We start from the raw sequence: 5,522 nt of genomic DNA, 5'->3' as shown, positions 1-5,522 counted from the left end.
TTTTCATTTATCTTATTCTTTTCAATAAATTAATTTGTTTTTCATTTTTATCGATTTTTGTATGCGATAGCACTCCTTTTGTTTACATTATAATGATACCCTCTCTGTCTCCATCTAGAAAGTACTTCAAATTTGTTTAGAATATTTCTGTAAGTGTTATATGTTTCTTTAGTACTGTGTCAAGCATTGCAAGGAATAGTTGGTGTTTTTTGTATATCAAAAATTAAATGAAATTTAAATAAAGTATTAAAGAATGTGTAGTATATAAGTAACTGTTTTTGAAATTACACTGAAGATGAGACACACCATGGTCTCGAAACGTCTGTAATCATAAAATAAAGTTGTGTTAAACAAATCTGAGTGCTGTTTTGTTTATATTAAACAATTAATATATATATATATAATTTGCACGAGCCTGGACATTTCTTTAAATTCGAGCACATATTATTTACTACAGTATTGTATATTGGATCGAGAACATATTATTTACAACAATGTTCTGCATTGGTTCCAACACTAACATGCACTGGATAAAACCCGTGGCTTGTTTTTCTAGGGTTATGATTTCGGCTTAGATATAAAACGTAAGTGGTAAATCATGTGTAAAATGTGTTTAGTGACTAGAACCCGTGGCATGTTGTACATTGGATGCAACACAAAAACGCAGTGGGTACGACCCGTGGCTCGTTGGTCTAGGGGTATGATTCCCGCTTTGGGTGCGGAAGGTCCCGGGTTCAAATCCCGGACGAGCCCTGATATTTCTTTAAATTTGAGTGCCTATTATTTACTACAATTGGTGTTATTGAATATACCGCGTGGCTCGTTGGTCTAGGAGTATGATTTCCGCTAAAGTGCAAGAGGTCCCGGGTTCAAATCCCGGACGAGCCCGGACTTTTCTTTAAATTCGAGCACATATTATTTACTACAATGTTGTACATTGGATGCAACATGGGTTACAGATTAGTGTAGATATAAGTTCCATGTTATAATAAGCAATGTTTTAGGATAAGTTATTATTAAATGTGAATATTCGGATGTTAACCGAAAGGTTGGTGGTTCGAGCCCACCCGGGGGCGTAAAGTAGTTATTATTTATACTCTGGAATATTCAATGCATATTGTTTATACACAATAGTAGTTGATGGTTATATTATTCATCATATATGTAGTTTACACGAGCCCGGACATTTCTTTAAATTCGAGCACATATTATTTACTACAGTATTGTATATTGGATCGAGAACATATTATTTACAACAATGTTGTACATTGGTTCCAACACAATCACGCACTGGATAGAACCCGTGGCTCGTTGGTCTAGGGGTATGATTTTGGCTTAGATAATAAACGTAAGTGGCAAATCATATGTAAAATGTGTTTATTGAGTATACCGCGTGGCTCGTTGGTCTAGGAGTATGATTTCCGCTTAGGGTGCGGGAGGTCCCGGGTTCAAATTCCGGACAAGCCCTGACTTTTCTTTAAATTCGAGCACATATTATTTACTACAATGTTGTACATTGGATGCAGCATGGGTTACAGATTAGTGTAGATATAAGTTCCATGTTAGAATAAGCAATGTTTTAGGATAAGTGATTATTAAATGTAAATATAGGTTATTTAATTAAGTAACAAACAAACGCCTTTTCATTAGTAATATTTAAAGTTTAACCGAAAGGTTGGTGGATTGAACCCACCGGGGGCGTACAATAATTGTTATTCATACCCATTATTGTTCAATAATTATAATTATTGTTTATGCTATATATAATTTACTCCTACTATTATCAACAGCGCGATAAGAGCCTCCGTGGCGCAATTGGCTAGCGCGTTCGGCTGTTAACCGAAAGGTTGGTGGTTCGAGCCCACCCGGGGGCGTAAAGTAGTTACTGTTTATACACTGGAATATTCAATGCATATTGTTTATACCCAATAGTATTTGATGATTATATTATTCATCATATATATAATTTGCACGAGCCCGGACATTTCTTTAAATTCGAGCACATATTATTTACTACAGTATTGTATATTGGATCGAGAACATATTATTTACAACAATGTTGTACATTGGTTCGAACACAAACATGCACTGGATAAAACCGTGGCATGTTGGTCTAGGGTTATGATTTCGGCTTAGATATTAAACGTAAGTGGCAAATCCAAAAGTTGTCTAGGGGTATGATTTCCGCTTAGGCTGCGGAGGTCCCGGGTTCAAATCCCGGACGAGTCCGGACTTTTCTTTAAATTCGAGCACATATTATTTATTACATGGGGGTACAGCGTTCAGAGGCTGTCACTCAAACCGAAAGTAGACTTTGTATAGTTTGTATAGTTTATAGGAGTGAAGTAAATGTTAACTATTTGTGTGTGAAGTGAATCGAGCGCGATGTATGGACAGGTATTGGGCACTGGTTGCGCCGTGGGTTACAGATTAGCGTAGTTTATTGGGTATAAGAATAATTGTTGTTTATACTCATTATTGTTCAATAATTATAATTATTGTTCATGCTATAAATAATTTACTCATACTATTATCAAGAAGCGATAAGAGCCTCCGTGGCGCAATTGGCTAGCGCGTTCGGCTGTTAACCGAAAGGTTGGTGGTTCGAGCCCACCCGGGAGCGTAAAGTAGTTAATATTTGTTCTCTGGAATATTCAATGCATAATGTTTATACCCAATAGTATTTGATGATTATATTATCCATCATATATGTAGTTTACACGAGCCCGGACATTTCTTTAAATTCGAGCACATAATCTAGGCATTTCTTTGAATTCGACTGCCTATTATTTACTACAATGTTGTACATTGGATGCAACACAAACACGCACTGGGTAGAACATGTGGTTCGTTGGTCTAGGGGTATGATTTCCGCTTTGGGTGGGGGAGGTCCCGGGTTCAAATCCTGGACGAGCGCGGGCATTTCTTTCAATTCGAGGGCATATTATTTATTACATGGGGGTACAGCGTTTCAGAAGCTGTCACTCAAACCGAAAGTAGACTTTGTATAGTTTGTATAGTTTAGGAGTGAAGTAAATGTTAACTATTTGTGTGTGAAGTGAATCGGGCCCGATGTATGGACAGGTATTGGGCACTGGTTGCGCCGTGGGTTACAGATTAGTGTAGTTTATTGGGTATAACAATAATTGTTGTTTATACCCATTATTGTTCAATAATCATAATTATTGTTTATGCTATATATAATTTACTCCTACTATTATCAAGAAGCGTTGGTGGTTCGAGCCCACCCGGGGGCGTGAAGTAGTTACTGTTTATACATATTGTTTTATACTCAATAATATTTGATGATTATATTATTCATCATATATATAATTTGCACGAGCCCGGACATTTCTTTAAATTCGAGCACATATTATTTACTACAGTATTGTATATTGGATCGAGAACATATTATTTACTACAATGTTGTACATTGGATCCAACACAATCACGCACTGGATAGAACCCGTGGCTCGTTGGTCTAGGGTATGATTTTGGCTTAGATAATAAACGTAAGTGGCAAATCATATGTAAAATGTGTTTATTGAGTATACCGCGTGGCTCGTTGGTCTAGGAGTATGATTTCCGCTTAGGGTGCGGGAGGTCCCAGGTTTAAACTCCGGACGAGCCCGAACTTTTCTTAAATTCGAGCACATATTATTTACTACAATGTTTGTACATTGGATGTAGCATGGGTTACAGATTAGTGTAGATATAAGTTCCATGTTAGAATAAGCAATGTTTTAGGATAAGTGATTATTAAAGGTAAATATAGGTTAGTTAATTAAGTAACGAACAAACGCCTTTTCATTAGTAATATTTAAAGTTTAATAACCGAAAGGTTGGGTGATTGAACCTACCCGGAGGCGTACAATAATTGTTATTCATACCCATTATTGTTCAATAATTATGATTATTGTTATGCTATATAATTTACTCCTACTATTATCAACAGCGCGATAAGAGCCTCCGTGGCGCGTTGGTTTAGGAGTATGATTCCCGCTTTGGGTGCGGGAGGTCCGGTTTCAATCCCGGGCGAGCCCGGGTATTTCTTTAAATACGAGTGCGTATTATTTACTACAATGTTGTACATTGGATCCAACACACAAAACGCAGTGGGCAAATCGTGTGTAAAATGTGTTTATTGAGATGTGAAAATCATGTGTAAAATGTGTTTATTGAGTATACCGCGTGGCTCATTGGTCTAGGGGTGTGATTTTCCGCTTAGGGTGCGGGAGGTCCCGAATTCAAATCCCGGACGAGGCCGGACGTTTCTTTAAATTCGAGCACATACTTATTTATTACATGGGGGTACAGCGTTTCAGAGGCTGCCACTCAAACCGAAAGTAAACTAGACTTGTATAGTTTGTGTAGTTTATAGGAGTAAAGTAAATGTTAACTATTTGTGTGTGAAGTGAATCGAGCGCGATGTATGGACAGGTATTGGGCACTGGTTGCGCCGTGGTTTACAGATTATGTAGTTTATTGGGTATAAGAATAATTGTTGTTTATACTCATTATTGTTCAATAATTATAATTATTTTCATGCTATAAATAATTTACTCATACTATTATCAAGGGCGATAAGAGCCTCCGTGGCGCATTGGCTAGCGCGTTCGTCTGTTAACCGAAAAGTTGGTGGTTCGAGTCCACCCGGGTGCGTAAAGTAGTTATTATTTGTACTCTGGAATATTCAATGCCTTTGTTTTATACCCAATATATTTGATGATATATTATTCATCATATATGTAGTTTACACGAGCCCGGACATTTTTTAAATTCGAGCAATATTATTTACTAGAGTATTGTATATTGGATCGAGAACATTTATTTACAACAATGTTCTACATTGGTTCCAACACAAACATGCACTGGATAAAACCCGTGGCAAATCATATGTAATATGCAATTGGCTAGCGCGTTCGGGCCTGTTAACCGAAAGGTTGGTGGCTCGAGCCCACCTGGGGCGTAAATTAGTTACTGTTCATACTCTGGAATATTCAATGCATATTGTTTATACCCAATAGTATTTGATGATTAATTATTCATCATAATATTATATATATTATATATATATATATATATATATCTGTGGGAGTTGTAATGATTATGACAATATACTAAATTAGAAACTCCCAACATAATAAAAAATATAATTTATTAACTGTAAAAATATTTCGATATTAAAATAACATGACATGTCCCCTTGTTTTTTTTTTTCAAATCAAAACCAGCCTGCTTGATATCCCCACACACTCCCTGCCCAGTGTTGATCTCACAGTTTAAAAAGAAATACAGGGAAACACGTTATAAAAATGTGGTGGGAAAGCAGATTATAGCAGTCCAGTGTTGTAATACTGGTCATTCAAATTGACAGTTTTCGTCAGCATCAACTCCATATCTGGCATAAGGTTCTGACTAAAAAAAAACATGTGGAAAATTTCCTGTACCTCGATGTTGAACTTCTAAGATTCAGCCTCGATCTAATTGGTATTAGTTATATCAGAATTACTTAATGTTTA

General features: G+C 36.5%; 3 non-coding genes across 3 annotated transcripts; all 3 read left to right on the top strand.

Annotated features, from left to right (window-relative positions):
* Positions 1 to 681: 681 nt before the first annotated feature.
* On the top strand, positions 682 to 753 carry Trnap-ugg. Its single transcript has one exon. It is a non-coding gene; the product is annotated as a tRNA-Pro (tRNA).
* A 1,047-nt stretch (positions 754 to 1,800) lies between these two features.
* On the top strand, positions 1,801 to 1,874 carry Trnan-guu. Its single transcript has one exon. It is a non-coding gene; the product is annotated as a tRNA-Asn (tRNA).
* Positions 1,875 to 2,549: 675 nt separating this feature from the next.
* Positions 2,550 to 2,623, top strand: Trnan-guu. The gene has a single exon. It is a non-coding gene; the product is annotated as a tRNA-Asn (tRNA).
* Positions 2,624 to 5,522: the final 2,899 nt, after the last annotated feature.

The sequence above is a fragment of the Ctenocephalides felis genome, unplaced genomic scaffold (genome assembly GCF_003426905.1).
Source record: "Ctenocephalides felis isolate EL2017-DRISC unplaced genomic scaffold, ASM342690v1 CF-g0.4_SCAFFOLD_03356, whole genome shotgun sequence".
Classification (NCBI taxonomy): Eukaryota; Metazoa; Arthropoda; class Insecta; order Siphonaptera; family Pulicidae; genus Ctenocephalides; species Ctenocephalides felis.
This window is presented reverse-complemented; position numbering and strand designations above follow the sequence as displayed.